Raw genomic sequence first — 18,625 nt, forward strand, 5'->3', positions numbered from 1 at the left:
CAAAGGGGTACCCCTTAGTGTTTTTTTGGGTGAAAAATGTGACCTCCTCAGATCTTCTTCAGACCCACACAGTGTGTCAGGGAGGTCCCGACGAAGACAGTGGTGTGGTAATTTTTGCTCTACCACATCCCAAAGCTGAGATGTAGGGACATGTTGTGCTGCATAATATGTATAACTGTAAATTTAATGATGGGATTCCTACTTCCAGTGAAGCTAGGTAAACACATGAGTAGAAGGGGAGCATCAGAAAAGCCTAGTCAGTCCATTATATCCTACATTGCATCTGTATTTTGCTTTATTGGATGTATAACAAGCTCATAAATTTAATTCCAATATATTCAACACCAATAAACCTATTGAGAGAAAAACCCAGTTACGTTAGTCCTCATATCTCAGATTTGGGATGAGATAGGCTGAAAATAATCACACTCCTGTGTAAGTCAGGACCTGCTCAATCAACATCGTGAGTTTGAAAGGAATCTGAGATGGTAAAAAATGTAGTCTAAAAAAACACAAAGGGGTACCCCTTAGTGTTTTTTTGGGTGAAAAATGTGACCTCCTCAGATCTTCTTCAAACCCACACAGTGTGTCAGGGAGGTCCCGACGAAGACAGTGGTGTGGTAATTTTTGCTCTACCACATCCCAAAGCTGAGATGTAAGGACATGTTGTGCTGCATAAGATGTATAACTGTAAAATTCATGATCGGTTTCCTACTTCCAGTTAAGCTAGGTAAACACATGAGTAGAAGGGTGCCATCAGAAAAGCCTAGTCAGTCCATTATATCCTACAATGCATCTGTATTTTGCTTTATTGGATGTATAACAAGCTCATAAATTTAACTCCAATATATTCAACACCAATAAACCTATTGAGAGAAAATCCCAGTTACATTAGTCCTCATATCTCAGCTTTGGGATGAGATAGGCTGAAAATAATCACACTCCTGTGTAAGTCAGGACCTGCTCAATCAACATCGTGAGTTTTGAAGGAATCTGAGATGGTCAAAAATGTAGTCTAAAAAAACACAAAGGGGTACCCCTTAGTGTTTTTTTGGGTGAAATATATGACCTCCTCAGATCTTCTTCAAACCCACACAGTGTGTCAGGGAGGTCCCGATGAAGACAGTGGTGTGGTAATTTTTGCTCTACCACATCCCAAAGCTGAGATGTAGGGACATGTTGTGCTACATAAGATGTATAACTGTAAATTTCATGATCGGTTTCCTACTTCCAGTGAAGCTAGTTAAACACATGAGTAGAAGGGTGCCATCAGAAAAGCCTAGTCAGTCCATTATATCCTACATTGAATCTGTATTTTGCTTTATTGGATGTATAACAAGCTCATAAATTTAACTCCAATATATTCAACACCAATAAACCTATTGAGAGAAAATCCCAGTTACGTTAGTCCTCATATCTCAGCTTTGGGATGAGATAGGCTGAAAATAATCACACTCCTGTGTAAGTCGGGACCTGCTCAATCAACATCGTGAGTTTTGAAGGAATCTGAGATGGTCAAAAATGTAGTCTAAAAAAACACAAAGGGGTACCCCTGCATAAGATGTATAACTGTAAATTTCATGATGGGATTCCTACTTCCAGTGAAGGTAGGTAAACACATGAGTAGAAGGGTGCCATCAGAAAAGCCTAGTCAGTCCATTATATCCTACATTGAATCTGTATTTTGCTTTATTGGATGTATAACAAGCTCATAAATTTAACTCCAATATATTCAACACCAATAAACCCATTGAGAGAAAATCCCAGTTACGTTAGTCCTCATATCTCAGCTTTGGGATGAGATAGGCTGAAAATAATCACACTCCTGTGTAAGTCGGGACCTGCTCAATCAACATCGTGAGTTTTGAAGGAATCTGAGATGGTCAAAAATGTAGTCTAAAAAAACACAAAGGGGTACCTCTTAGTGTTTTTTTGGGTGAAAAATGTGACCTCCTCAGATCTTTTTCAAACCCACACAGTGTGTCAGGGAGGTCCCGACGAAGACAGTGGTGTGGTAATTTTTGCTCTACCACATCCCAAAGCTGAGATGTAAGGACATGTTGTGCTGCATAAGATGTATAACTGTAAAATTCATGATCGGTTTCCTACTTCCAGTTAAGCTAGGTAAACACATGAGTAGAAGGGTGCCATCAGAAACGCCTAGTCAGTCCATTATATCCTACAATGCATCTGTATTTTGCTTTATTGGATGTATAACAAGCTCATAAATTTAACTCCAATATATTCAACACCAATAAACCTATTGAGAGAAAATCCCAGTTACGTTAGTCCTCATATCTCAGCTTTGGGATGAGATAGGCTTAAAATAATCACACTCCTGTGTAAGTCAGGACCTGCTCAATCAACATCGTGAGTTTTGAAGGAATCTGAGATGGTCAAAAATGTAGTCTAAAAAAACACAAAGGGGTACCCCTTAGTGTTTTTTTGGGTGAAATATATGACCTCCTCAGATCTTCTTCAAACCCACACAGTGTGTCAGGGAGGTCCCGATGAAGACAGTGGTGTGGTAATTTTTGCTCTACCACATCCCAAAGCTGAGATGTAGGGACATGTTGTGCTACATAAGATGTATAACTGTAAATTTCATGATCGGTTTCCTACTTCCAGTGAAGCTAGTTAAACACATGAGTAGAAGGGTGCCATCAGAAAAGCCTAGTCAGTCCATTATATCCTACATTGAATCTGTATTTTGCTTTATTGGATGTATAACAAGCTCATAAATTTAACTCCAATATATTCAACACCAATAAACCTATTGAGAGAAAATCCCAGTTACGTTAGTCCTCATATCTCAGCTTTGGGATGAGATAGGCTGAAAATAATCACACTCCTGTGTAAGTCGGGACCTGCTCAATCAACATCGTGAGTTTTGAAGGAATCTGAGATGGTCAAAAACGTAGTCTAAAAAAACACAAAGGGGTACCCCTTAGTGTTTTTTTGGGTGAAAAATGTGACCTCCTCAGATCTTTTTCAAACCCACACAGTGTGTCAGGGAGGTCCCGACGAAGACAGTGGTGTGGTAATTTTTGCTCTACCACATCCCAAAGCTGAGATGTAAGGACATGTTGTGCTGCATAAGATGTATAACTGTAAAATTCATGATCGGTTTCCTACTTCCAGTGAAGCTAGGTAAACACATGAGCAGAAGGGTGCCATCAGAAAAGCCTAGTCAGTCCATTATATCCTACATTGCATCTGTATATTGCTTTATTGGATGTATAACAAGCTCATAAATTTAACTCCAATATATTCAATACCAATAAACCTATTGAGAGAAAATCCCAGTTACGTTAGTCCTCATATCTCAGTTTTGGGATGAGATAGGCTGAAAATAATCACACTCCTGTGTAAGTCAGGACCTGCCCAATCAACATCATGAGTTTGGAAGGAATCTGAGATGGTCAAAAATGTAGTCTAAAAAAACACAAAGGGGTACCCCTGCATAAGATGTATAACTGTAAATTTCATGATGGGATTCCTACTTCCAGTGAAGGTAGGTAAACACATGAGTAGAAGGGTGCCATCAGAAAAGCATAGTCAGTCCATTATATCCTACATTAAATCTGTATTTTGCTTTATTGGATGTATAACAAGCTCATAAATTTAACTCCAATATATTCAACACCAATAAACCTATTGAGAGAAAATCCCAGTTACGTTAGTCCTCATATCTCAGCTTTGGGATGAGATAGGCTGAAAATAATCACACTCCTGTGTAAGTCGGGACCTGCTCAATCAACATCGTGAGTTTTGAAGGAATCTGAGATGGTCAAAAATGTAGTCTAAAAAAACACAAAGGGGTACCTCTTAGTGTTTTTTTGGGTGAAAAATGTGACCTCCTCAGATCTTTTTCAAACCCACACAGTGTGTCAGGGAGGTCCCGACGAAGACAGTGGTGTGGTAATTTTTGCTCTACCACATCCCAAAGCTGAGATGTAGGGACATGTTGTGCTGCATAAGATGTATAACTGTAAATTTAATGATGGGATTCCTACTTCCAGTGAAGCTAGTTAAACACATGAGTAGAAGGGGAGCATCAGAAAAGCCTAGTCAGTCCATTATATCCTACATTGCATCTGTATTTTGCTTTATTGGATGTATAACAAGCTCATGAATTTAATTCCAATATATTCAACACCAATAAACCTATTGAGAGAAAAACCCAGTTACGTTAGTCCTCATATCTCAGATATGGGCTGAGATAGGCTGAAAATAATCACACTCCTGTGTAAGTCAGGACCTGCTCAATCAACATCGTGAGTTTGAAAGGAATCTGAGATGGTAAAAAATGTAGTCTAAAAAAACACAAAGGGGTACCCCTTAGTGTTTTTTTGGGTGAAAAATGTGACCTCCTCAGATCTTCTTCAAACCCACACAGTGTGTCAGGGAGGTCCCGATGAAGACAGTGGTGTGGTAATTTTTGCTCTACCACATCCCAAAGCTGAGATGTAGGGACATGTTGTGCTACATAAGATGTATAACTGTAAATTTCATGATCGGTTTCCTACTTCCAGTGAAGCTAGTTAAACACATGAGTAGAAGGGTGCCATCAGAAAAGCCTAGTCAGTCCATTATATTCTACATTGAATCTGTATTTTGCTTTATTGGATGTATAACAAGCTCATCAATTTAACTCCAATATATTCAACACCAATAAACCTATTGAGAGAAAATCCCAGTTACGTTAGTCCTCATATCTCAGCTTTGGGATGAGATAGGCTGAAAATAATCACACTCCTGTGTAAGTCGGGACCTGCTCAATCAACATCGTGAGTTTTGAAGGAATCTGAGATGGTCAAAAATGTAGTCTAAAAAAACACAAAGGGGTACCCCTTAGTGTTTTTTTGGGTGAAAAATGTGACCTCCTCAGATCTTTTTCAAACCCACACAGTGTGTCAGGGAGGTCCCGACGAAGACAGTGGTGTGGTAATTTTTGCTCTACCACATCCCAAAGCTGAGATGTAAGGACATGTTGTGCTGCATAAGATGTATAACTGTAAAATTCATGATCGGTTTCCTACTTCCAGTTAAGCTAGGTAAACACATGAGTAGAAGGGTGCCATCAGAAACGCCTAGTCAGTCCATTATATCCTACAATGCATCTGTATTTTGCTTTATTGGATGTATAACAAGCTCATAAATTTAACTCCAATATATTCAACACCAATAAACCTATTGAGAGAAAATCCCAGTTACGTTAGTCCTGATATCTCAGCTTTGGGATGAGATAGGCTGAAAATAATCACACTCCTGTGTAAGTCAGGACCTGCTCAATCAACATCGTGAGTTTGGAAGGAATCTGAGATGGTCAAAAATGTAGTCTAAAAAAACACAAAGGGGTACCCCTTAGTGTTTTGTTGGATGAAATATGTGACCTCCTCAGATCTTTTTCAAACCCACACAGTGTGTCAGGGAGGTCCCGACGAAGACAGTGGTGTGGTAATTTTTGCTCTACCACATCCCAAAGCTGAGATGTAAGGACATGTTGTGCTGCATAAGATGTATAACTGTAAAATTCATGATCGGTTTCCTACTTCCAGTTAAGCTAGGTAAACACATGAGTAGAAGGGTGCCATCAGAAAAGCCTAGTCAGTCCATTATATCCTACAATGCATCTGTATTTTGCTTTATTGGATGTATAACAAGCTCAGAAATTTAACTCCAATATATTCAACACCAATAAACCTATTGAGAGGAAATCCCAGTTACGTTAGTCCTCATATCTCAGCTTTGGGATGAGATAGGCTGAAAATAATCACACTCCTGTGTAAGTCAGGACCTGCTCAATCAACATCGTGAGTTTGGAAGGAATCTGAGATGGTCAAAAATGTAGTCTAAAAAAACACAAAGGGGTACCCCTTAGTGTTTTTTAGGGTGAAAAATGTGACCTCCTCAGATCTTCTTCAAACCCACACAGTGTGTCAGGGAGGTCCCGACAAAGACAGTGGTGTGGTAATTTTTGCTCTACCACATCCCAAAGCTGAGATGTAAGGACATGTTGTGCTGCATAAGATGTATAACTGTAAAATTCATGATCGGTTTCCTACTTCCAGTGAAGCTAGGTAAACACATGAGTAGAAGGGTGCCATCAGAAAAGCCTAGTCAGTCCATTATATTCTACATTGCATCTGTATTTTGCTTTATTGGATGTATAACAAGCTCATAAATTTAACTCCAATATATTCAACACCAATAAACCTATTGAGAGAAAATCCCAGTTACGTTAGTCCTCATATCTCAGCTTTGGGATGAGATAGGCTTAAAATAATCACACTCCTGTGTAAGTCAGGACCTGCTCAATCAACATCGTGAGTTTTGAAGGAATCTGAGATGGTCAAAAATGTAGTCTAAAAAAACACAAAGGGGTACCCCTTAGTGTTTTTTTGGGTGAAATATATGACCTCCTCAGATCTTCTTCAAACCCACACAGTGTGTCAGGGAGGTCCCGATGAAGACAGTGGTGTGGTAATTTTTGCTCTACCACATCCCAAAGCTGAGATGTAGGGACATGTTGTGCTACATAAGATGTATAACTGTAAATTTCATGATCGGTTTCCTACTTCCAGTGAAGCTAGTTAAACACATGAGTAGAAGGGTGCCATCAGAAAAGCCTAGTCAGTCCATTATATCCTACATTGAATCTGTATTTTGCTTTATTGGATGTATAACAAGCTCATAAATTTAACTCCAATATATTCAACACCAATAAACCTATTGAGAGAAAATCCCAGTTACGTTAGTCCTCATATCTCAGCTTTGGGATGAGATAGGCTGAAAATAATCACACTCCTGTGTAAGTCGGGACCTGCTCAATCAACATCGTGAGTTTTGAAGGAATCTGAGATGGTCAAAAACGTAGTCTAAAAAAACACAAAGGGGTACCCCTTAGTGTTTTTTTGGGTGAAAAATGTGACCTCCTCAGATCTTTTTCAAACCCACACAGTGTGTCAGGGAGGTCCCGACGAAGACAGTGGTGTGGTAATTTTTGCTCTACCACATCCCAAAGCTGAGATGTAAGGACATGTTGTGCTGCATAAGATGTATAACTGTAAAATTCATGATCGGTTTCCTACTTCCAGTGAAGCTAGGTAAACACATGAGCAGAAGGGTGCCATCAGAAAAGCCTAGTCAGTCCATTATATCCTACATTGCATCTGTATATTGCTTTATTGGATGTATAACAAGCTCATAAATTTAACTCCAATATATTCAATACCAATAAACCTATTGAGAGAAAATCCCAGTTACGTTAGTCCTCATATCTCAGTTTTGGGATGAGATAGGCTGAAAATAATCACACTCCTGTGTAAGTCAGGACCTGCCCAATCAACATCATGAGTTTGGAAGGAATCTGAGATGGTCAAAAATGTAGTCTAAAAAAACACAAAGGGGTACCCCTGCATAAGATGTATAACTGTAAATTTCATGATGGGATTCCTACTTCCAGTGAAGGTAGGTAAACACATGAGTAGAAGGGTGCCATCAGAAAAGCATAGTCAGTCCATTATATCCTACATTAAATCTGTATTTTGCTTTATTGGATGTATAACAAGCTCATAAATTTAACTCCAATATATTCAACACCAATAAACCTATTGAGAGAAAATCCCAGTTACGTTAGTCCTCATATCTCAGCTTTGGGATGAGATAGGCTGAAAATAATCACACTCCTGTGTAAGTCGGGACCTGCTCAATCAACATCGTGAGTTTTGAAGGAATCTGAGATGGTCAAAAATGTAGTCTAAAAAAACACAAAGGGGTACCCCTTAGTGTTTTTTTGGGTGAAAAATGTGACCTCCTCAGATCTTTTTCAAACCCACACAGTGTGTCAGGGAGGTCCCGACGAAGACAGTGGTGTGGTAATTTTTGCTCTACCACATCCCAAAGCTGAGATGTAGGGACATGTTGTGCTGCATAAGATGTATAACTGTAAATTTAATGATGGGATTCCTACTTCCAGTGAAGCTAGTTAAACACATGAGTAGAAGGGGAGCATCAGAAAAGCCTAGTCAGTCCATTATATCCTACATTGCATCTGTATTTTGCTTTATTGGATGTATAACAAGCTCATGAATTTAATTCCAATATATTCAACACCAATAAACCTATTGAGAGAAAAACCCAGTTACGTTAGTCCTCATATCTCAGATATGGGATGAGATAGGCTGAAAATAATCACACTCCTGTGTAAGTCAGGACCTGCTCAATCAACATCGTGAGTTTGAAAGGAATCTGAGATGGTAAAAAATGTAGTCTAAAAAAACACAAAGGGGTACCCCTTAGTGTTTTTTTGGGTGAAAAATGTGACCTCCTCAGATCTTCTTCAAACCCACACAGTGTGTCAGGGAGGTCCCGATGAAGACAGTGGTGTGGTAATTTTTGCTCTACCACATCCCAAAGCTGAGATGTAGGGACATGTTGTGCTACATAAGATGTATAACTGTAAATTTCATGATCGGTTTCCTACTTCCAGTGAAGCTAGTTAAACACATGAGTAGAAGGGTGCCATCAGAAAAGCCTAGTCAGTCCATTATATTCTACATTGAATCTGTATTTTGCTTTATTGGATGTATAACAAGCTCATAAATTTAACTCCAATATATTCAACACCAATAAACCTATTGAGAGAAAATCCCAGTTACGTTAGTCCTCATATCTCAGCTTTGGGATGAGATAGGCTGAAAATAATCACACTCCTGTGTAAGTCGGGACCTGCTCAATCAACATCGTGAGTTTTGAAGGAATCTGAGATGGTCAAAAATGTAGTCTAAAAAAACACAAAGGGGTACCCCTTAGTGTTTTTTTCGGTGAAAAATGTGACCTCCTCAGATCTTTTTCAAACCCACACAGTGTGTCAGGGAGGTCCCGACGAAGACAGTGGTGTGGTAATTTTTGCTCTACCACATCCCAAAGCTGAGATGTAAGGACATGTTGTGCTGCATAAGATGTATAACTGTAAAATTCATGATCGGTTTCCTACTTCCAGTTAAGCTAGGTAAACACATGAGTAGAAGGGTGCCATCAGAAACGCCTAGTCAGTCCATTATATCCTACAATGCATCTGTATTTTGCTTTATTGGATGTATAACAAGCTCATAAATTTAACTCCAATATATTCAACACCAATAAACCTATTGAGAGAAAATCCCAGTTACGTTAGTCCTGATATCTCAGCTTTGGGATGAGATAGGCTGAAAATAATCACACTCCTGTGTAAGTCAGGACCTGCTCAATCAACATCGTGAGTTTGGAAGGAATCTGAGATGGTCAAAAATGTAGTCTAAAAAAACACAAAGGGATACCCCTTAGTGTTTTGTTGGATGAAATATGTGACCTCCTCAGATCTTTTTCAAACCCACACAGTGTGTCAGGGAGGTCCCGACGAAGACAGTGGTGTGGTAATTTTTGCTCTACCACATCCCAAAGCTGAGATGTAAGGACATGTTGTGCTGAATAAGATGTATAACTGTAAAATTCATGATCGGTTTCCTACTTCCAGTTAAGCTAGGTAAACACATGAGTAGAAGGGTGCCATCAGAAAAGCCTAGTCAGTCCATTATATCCTACAATGCATCTGTATTTTGCTTTATTGGATGTATAACAAGCTCATAAATTTAACTCCAATATATTCAACACCAATAAACCTATTGAGAGGAAATCCCAGTTACGTTAGTCCTCATATCTCAGCTTTGGGATGAGATAGGCTGAAAATAATCACACTCCTGTGTAAGTCAGGACCTGCTCAATCAACATCGTGAGTTTGGAAGGAATCTGAGATGGTCAAAAATGTAGTCTAAAAAAACACAAAGGGGTACCCCTTAGTGTTTTTTAGGGTGAAAAATGTGACCTCCTCAGATCTTCTTCAAACCCACACAGTGTGTCAGGGAGGTCCCGACGAAGACAGTGGTGTGGTAATTTTTGCTCTACCACATCCCAAAGCTGAGATGTAAGGACATGTTGTGCTGCATAAGATGTATAACTGTAAAATTCATGATCGGTTTCCTACTTCCAGTTAAGCTAGGTAAACACATGAGTAGAAGGGTGCCATCAGAAACGCCTAGTCAGTCCATTATATCCTACAATGCATCTGTATTTTGCTTTATTGGATGTATAACAAGCTCATAAATTTAACTCCAATATATTCAACACCAATAAACCTATTGAGAGAAAATCCCAGTTACGTTAGTCCTCATATCTCAGCTTTGGGATGAGATAGGCTGAAAATAATCACACTCCTGTGTAAGTCAGGACCTGCTCAATCAACATCGTGAGTTTTGAAGGAATCTGAGATGGTCAAAAATGTAGTCTAAAAAAACACAAAGGGGTACCCCTTAGTGTTTTTTGGGTGAAAAATGTGACCTCCTCAGATCTTCTTCAAACCCACACAGTGTGTCAGGGAGGTCCCGACAAAGACAGTGGTGTGGTAATTTTTGCTCTACCACATCCCAAAGCTGAGATGTAAGGACATGTTGTGCTGCATAAGATGTATAACTGTAAAATTCATGATCGGTTTCCTACTTCCAGTGAAGCTAGGTAAACACATGAGTAGAAGGGTGCCATCAGAAAAGCCTAGTCAGTCCATTATATTCTACATTGCATCTGTATTTTGCTTTATTGGATGTATAACAAGCTCATAAATTTAACTCCAATATATTCAACACCAATAAACCTATTGAGAGAAAATCCCAGTTACGTTAGTCCTCATATCTCAGCTTTGGGATGAGATAGGCTGAAAATAATCACACTCCTGTGTAAGTCGGGACCTGCTCAATCAACATCGTGAGTTTTGAAGGAATCTGAGATGGTCAAAAATGTAGTCTAAAAAAACACAAAGGGGTACCCCTTAGTGTTTTTTTGGGTGAAAAATGTGACCTCCTCAGATCTTTTTCAAACCCACACAGTGTGTCAGGGAGGTCCCGACGAAGACAGTGGTGTGGTAATTTTTGCTCTACCACATCCCAAAGCTGAGATGTAAGGACATGTTGTGCTGCATAAGATGTATAACTGTAAAATTCATGATCGGTTTCCTACTTCCAGTTAAGCTAGGTAAACACATGAGTAGAAGGGTGCCATCAGAAACGCCTAGTCAGTCCATTATATCCTACAATGCATCTGTATTTTGCTTTATTGGATGTATAACAAGCTCATAAATTTAACTCCAATATATTCAACACCAATAAACCTATTGAGAGGAAATCCCAGTTACGTTAGTCCTCATATCTCAGCTTTGGGATAAGATAGGCTGAAAATAATCACACTCCTGTGTAAGTCAGGACCTGCTCAATCAACATCGTGAGTTTTGAAGGAATCTGAGATGGTCAAAAATGTAGTCTAAAAAAACACAAAGGGGTACCCCTTAGTGTTTTTTGGGTGAAAAATGTGACCTCCTCAGATCTTCTTCAAACCCACACAGTGTGTCAGGGAGGTCCCGACAAAGACAGTGGTGTGGTAATTTTTGCTCTACCACATCCCAAAGCTGAGATGTAAGGACATGTTGTGCTGCATAAGATGTATAACTGTAAAATTCATGATCGGTTTCCTACTTCCAGTGAAGCTAGGTAAACACATGAGTAGAAGGGTGCCATCAGAAAAGCCTAGTCAGTCCATTATATTCTACATTGCATCTGTATTTTGCTTTATTGGATGTATAACAAGCTCATAAATTTAACTCCAATATATTCAACACCAATAAACCTATTGAGAGAAAATCCCAGTTACGTTAGTCCTCATATCTCAGCTTTGGGATGAGATAGGCTGAAAATAATCACACTCCTGTGTAAGTCGGGACCTGCTCAATCAACATCGTGAGTTTTGAAGGAATCTGAGATGGTCAAAAACGTAGTCTAAAAAAACACAAAGGGGTACCCCTTAGTGTTTTTTTGGGTGAAAAATGTGACCTCCTCAGATCTTTTTCAAACCCACACAGTGTGTCAGGGAGGTCCCGACGAAGACAGTGGTGTGGTAATTTTTGCTCTACCACATCCCAAAGCTGAGATGTAAGGACATGTTGTGCTGCATAAGATGTATAACTGTAAAATTCATGATCGGTTTCCTACTTCCAGTGAAGCTAGGTAAACACATGAGCAGAAGGGTGCCATCAGAAAAGCCTAGTCAGTCCATTATATCCTACAATGCATCTGTATATTGCTTTATTGGATGTATAACAAGCTCATAAATTTAACTCCAATATATTCAATACCAATAAACCTATTGAGAGAAAATCCCAGTTACGTTAGTCCTCATATCTCAGTTTTGGGATGAGATAGGCTGAAAATAATCACACTCCTGTGTAAGTCAGGACCTGCCCAATCAACATCATGAGTTTGGAAGGAATCTGAGATGGTCAAAAATGTAGTCTAAAAAAACACAAAGGGGTACCCCTGCATAAGATGTATAACTGTAAATTTCATGATGGGATTCCTACTTCCAGTGAAGGTAGGTAAACACATGAGTAGAAGGGTGCCATCAGAAAAGTATAGTCAGTCCATTATATCCTACATTAAATCTGTATTTTGCTTTATTGGATGTATAACAAGCTCATAAATTTAACTCCAATATATTCAACACCAATAAACCTATTGAGAGAAAATCCCAGTTACGTTAGTCCTCATATCTCAGCTTTGGGATGAGATAGGCTGAAAATAATCACACTCCTGTGTAAGTCGGGACCTGCTCAATCAACATCGTGAGTTTTGAAGGAATCTGAGATGGTCAAAAATGTAGTCTAAAAAAACACAAAGGGGTACCCCTTAGTGTTTTTTTGGGTGAAAAATGTGACCTCCTCAGATCTTTTTCAAACCCACACAGTGTGTCAGGGAGGTCCCGACGAAGACAGTGGTGTGGTAATTTTTGCTCTACCACATCCCAAAGCTGAGATGTAGGGACATGTTGTGCTGCATAAGATGTATAACTGTAAATTTAATGATGGGATTCCTACTTCCAGTGAAGCTAGTTAAACACATGAGTAGAAGGGGAGCATCAGAAAAGCCTAGTCAGTCCATTATATCCTACATTGCATCTGTATTTTGCTTTATTGGATGTATAACAAGCTCATGAATTTAATTCCAATATATTCAACACCAATAAACCTATTGAGAGAAAAACCCAGTTACGTTAGTCCTCATATCTCAGATATGGGATGAGATAGGCTGAAAATAATCACACTCCTGTGTAAGTCAGGACCTGCTCAATCAACATCGTGAGTTTGAAAGGAATCTGAGATGGTAAAAAATGTAGTCTAAAAAAACACAAAGGGGTACCCCTTAGTGTTTTTTTGGGTGAAAAATGTGACCTCCTCAGATCTTCTTCAAACCCACACAGTGTGTCAGGGAGGTCCCGATGAAGACAGTGGTGTGGTAATTTTTGCTCTACCACATCCCAAAGCTGAGATGTAGGGACATGTTGTGCTACATAAGATGTATAACTGTAAATTTCATGATCGGTTTCCTACTTCCAGTGAAGCTAGTTAAACACATGAGTAGAAGGGTGCCATCAGAAAAGCCTAGTCAGTCCATTATATTCTACATTGAATCTGTATTTTGCTTTATTGGATGTATAACAAGCTCATAAATTTAACTCCAATATATTCAACACCAATAAACCTATTGAGAGAAAATCCCAGTTACGTTAGTCCTCATATCTCAGCTTTGGGATGAGATAGGCTGAAAATAATCACACTCCTGTGTAAGTCGGGACCTGCTCAATCAACATCGTGAGTTTTGAAGGAATCTGAGATGGTCAAAAATGTAGTCTAAAAAAACACAAAGGGGTACCCCTTAGTGTTTTTTTGGGTGAAAAATGTGACCTCCTCAGATCTTTTTCAAACCCACACAGTGTGTCAGGGAGGTCCCGACGAAGACAGTGGTGTGGTAATTTTTGCTCTACCACATCCCAAAGCTGAGATGTAAGGACATGTTGTGCTGCATAAGATGTATAACTGTAAAATTCATGATCGGTTTCCTACTTCCAGTTAAGCTAGGTAAACACATGAGTAGAAGGGTGCCATCAGAAACGCCTAGTCAGTCCATTATATCCTACAATGCATCTGTATTTTGCTTTATTGGATGTATAACAAGCTCATAAATTTAACTCCAATATATTCAACACCAATAAACCTATTGAGAGAAAATCCCAGTTACGTTAGTCCTGATATCTCAGCTTTGGGATGAGATAGGCTGAAAATAATCACACTCCTGTGTAAGTCAGGACCTGCTCAATCAACATCGTGAGTTTGGAAGGAATCTGAGATGGTCAAAAATGTAGTCTAAAAAAACACAAAGGGATACCCCTTAGTGTTTTGTTGGATGAAATATGTGACCTCCTCAGATCTTTTTCAAACCCACACAGTGTGTCAGGGAGGTCCCGACGAAGACAGTGGTGTGGTAATTTTTGCTCTACCACATCCCAAAGCTGAGATGTAAGGACATGTTGTGCTGCATAAGATGTATAACTGTAAAATTCATGATCGGTTTCCTACTTCCAGTTAAGCTAGGTAAACACATGAGTAGAAGGGTGCCATCAGAAAAGCCTAGTCAGTCCATTATATCCTACAATGCATCTGTATTTTGCTTTATTGGATGTATAACAAGCTCATAAATTTAACTCCAATATATTCAACACCAATAAACCTATTGAGAGGAAATCCCAGTTACGTTAGTCCTCATATCTCAGCTTTGGGATGAGATAGGCTGAAAATAATCACACTCCTGTGTAAGTCAGGACCTGCTCAATCAACATCGTGAGTTTGGAAGGAATCTGAGATGGTCAAAAATGTAGTCTAAAAAAACACAAAGGGGTACCCCTTAGTGTTTTTTAGGGTGAAAAATGTGACCTCCTCAGATCTTCTTCAAACCCACACAGTGTGTCAGGGAGGTCCCGACGAAGACAGTGGTGTGGTAATTTTTGCTCTACCACATCCCAAAGCTGAGATGTAAGGACATGTTGTGCTGCATAAGATGTATAACTGTAAAATTCATGATCGGTTTCCTACTTCCAGTTAAGCTAGGTAAACACATGAGTAGAAGGGTGCCATCAGAAACGCCTAGTCAGTCCATTATATCCTACAATGCATCTGTATTTTGCTTTATTGGATGTATAACAAGCTCATAAATTTAACTCCAATATATTCAACACCAATAAACCTATTGAGAGAAAATCCCAGTTACGTTAGTCCTCATATCTCAGCTTTGGGATGAGATAGGCTGAAAATAATCACACTCCTGTGTAAGTCAGGACCTGCTCAATCAACATCGTGAGTTTTGAAGGAATCTGAGATGGTCAAAAATGTAGTCTAAAAAAACACAAAGGGGTACCCCTTAGTGTTTTTTGGGTGAAAAATGTGACCTCCTCAGATCTTCTTCAAACCCACACAGTGTGTCAGGGAGGTCCCGACAAAGACAGTGGTGTGGTAATTTTTGCTCTACCACATCCCAAAGCTGAGATGTAAGGACATGTTGTGCTGCATAAGATGTATAACTGTAAAATTCATGATCGGTTTCCTACTTCCAGTGAAGCTAGGTAAACACATGAGTAGAAGGGTGCCATCAGAAAAGCCTAGTCAGTCCATTATATTCTACATTGCATCTGTATTTTGCTTTATTGGATGTATAACAAGCTCATAAATTTAACTCCAATATATTCAACACCAATAAACCTATTGAGAGAAAATCCCAGTTACGTTAGTCCTCATATCTCAGCTTTGGGATGAGATAGGCTGAAAATAATCACACTCCTGTGTAAGTCGGGACCTGCTCAATCAACATCGTGAGTTTTGAAGGAATCTGAGATGGTCAAAAATGTAGTCTAAAAAAACACAAAGGGGTACCCCTTAGTGTTTTTTTGGGTGAAAAATGTGACCTCCTCAGATCTTTTTCAAACCCACACAGTGTGTCAGGGAGGTCCCGACGAAGACAGTGGTGTGGTAATTTTTGCTCTACCACATCCCAAAGCTGAGATGTAAGGACATGTTGTGCTGCATAAGATGTATAACTGTAAAATTCATGATCGGTTTCCTACTTCCAGTTAAGCTAGGTAAACACATGAGTAGAAGGGTGCCATCAGAAACGCCTAGTCAGTCCATTATATCCTACAATGCATCTGTATTTTGCTTTATTGGATGTATAACAAGCTCATAAATTTAACTCCAATATATTCAACACCAATAAACCTATTGAGAGGAAATCCCAGTTACGTTAGTCCTCATATCTCAGCTTTGGGATGAGATAGGCTGAAAATAATCACACTCCTGTGTAAGTCAGGACCTGCTCAATCAACATCGTGAGTTTGGAAGGAATCTGAGATGGTCAAAAATGTAGTCTAAAAAAACACAAAGGGGTACCCCTTAGTGTTTTTTAGGGTGAAAAATGTGACCTCCTCAGATCTTCTTCAAACCCACACAGTGTGTCAGGGAGGTCCCGACGAAGACAGTGGTGTGGTAATTTTTGCTCTACCACATCCCAAAGCTGAGATGTAAGGACATGTTGTGCTGCATAAGATGTATAACTGTAAAATTCATGATCGGTTTCCTACTTCCAGTTAAGCTAGGTAAACACATGAGTAGAAGGGTGCCATCAGAAACGCCTAGTCAGTCCATTATATCCTACAATGCATCTGTATTTTGCTTTATTGGATGTATAACAAGCTCATAAATTTAACTCCAATATATTCAACACCAATAAACCTATTGAGAGAAAATCCCAGTTACGTTAGTCCTCATATCTCAGCTTTGGGATGAGATAGGCTGAAAATAATCACACTCCTGTGTAAGTCAGGACCTGCTCAATCAACATCGTGAGTTTTGAAGGAATCTGAGATGGTCAAAAATGTAGTCTAAAAAAACACAAAGGGGTACCCCTTAGTGTTTTTTGGGTGAAAAATGTGACCTCCTCAGATCTTCTTCAAACCCACACAGTGTGTCAGGGAGGTCCCGACAAAGACAGTGGTGTGGTAATTTTTGCTCTACCACATCCCAAAGCTGAGATGTAAGGACATGTTGTGCTGCATAAGATGTATAACTGTAAAATTCATGATCGGTTTCCTACTTCCAGTGAAGCTAGGTAAACACATGAGTAGAAGGGTGCCATCAGAAAAGCCTAGTCAGTCCATTATATTCTACATTGCATCTGTATTTTGCTTTATTGGATGTATAACAAGCTCATAAATTTAACTCCAATATATTCAACACCAATAAACCTATTGAGAGAAAATCCCAGTTACGTTAGTCCTCATATCTCAGCTTTGGGATGAGATAGGCTGAAAATAATCACACTCCTGTGTAAGTCGGGACCTGCTCAATCAACATCGTGAGTTTTGAAGGAATCTGAGATGGTCAAAAATGTAGTCTAAAAAAACACAAAGGGGTACCCCTTAGTGTTTTTTTGGGTGAAAAATGTGACCTCCTCAGATCTTTTTCAAACCCACACAGTGTGTCAGGGAGGTCCCGACGAAGACAGTGGTGTGGTAATTTTTGCTCTACCACATCCCAAAGCTGAGATGTAAGGACATGTTGTGCTGCATAAGATGTATAACTGTAAAATTCATGATCGGTTTCCTACTTCCAGTTAAGCTAGGTAAACACATGAGTAGAAGGGTGCCATCAGAAACGCCTAGTCAGTCCATTATATCCTACAATGCATCTGTATTTTGCTTTATTGGATGTATAACAAGCTCATAAATTTAACTCCAATATATTCAACACCAATAAACCTATTGAGAGAAAATCCCAGTTACGTTAGTCCTGATATCTCAGCTTTGGGATGAGATAGGCTGAAAATAATCACACTCCTGTGTAAGTCAGGACCTGCTCAATCAACATCGTGAGTTTGGAAGGAATCTGAGATGGTCAAAAATGTAGTCTAAAAAAACACAAAGGGGTACCCCTTAGTGTTTTTTTGGATGAAATATGTGACCTCCTCAGATCTTTTTCAAACCCACACAGTGTGTCAGGGAGGTCCCGACGAAGACAGTGGTGTGGTAATTTTTGCTCTACCACATCCCAAAGCTGAGATGTAAGGACATGTTGTGCTGCATAAGATGTATAACTGTAAAATTCATGATCGGTTTCCTACTTCCAGTTAAGCTAGGTAAACACATGAGTAGAAGGGTGCCATCAGAAAAGCCTAGTCAGTCCATTATATCCTACAATGCATCTGTATTTTGCTTTATTGGATGTATAACAAGCTCATAAATTTAACTCCAATATATTCAACACCAATAAACCTATTGAGAGGAAATCCCAGTTACGTTAGTCCTCATATCTCAGCTTTGGGATGAGATAGGCTGAAAATAATCACACTCCTGTGTAAGTCAGGACCTGCTCAATCAACATCGTGAGTTTGGAAGGAATCTGAGATGGTCAAAAATGTAGTCTAAAAAAACACAAAGGGGTACCCCTTAGTGTTTTTTAGGGTGAAAAATGTGACCTCCTCAGATCTTCTTCAAACCCACACAGTGTGTCAGGGAGGTCCCGACGAAGACAGTGGTGTGGTAATTTTTGCTCTACCACATCCCAAAGCTGAGATGTAAGGACATGTTGTGCTGCATAAGATGTATAACTGTAAAATTCATGATCGGTTTCCTACTTCCAGTTAAGCTAGGTAAACACATG

This window comes from Hoplias malabaricus, chromosome X1 (assembly GCF_029633855.1).
Source record: "Hoplias malabaricus isolate fHopMal1 chromosome X1, fHopMal1.hap1, whole genome shotgun sequence".
Taxonomy (NCBI): Eukaryota; Metazoa; Chordata; class Actinopteri; order Characiformes; family Erythrinidae; genus Hoplias; species Hoplias malabaricus.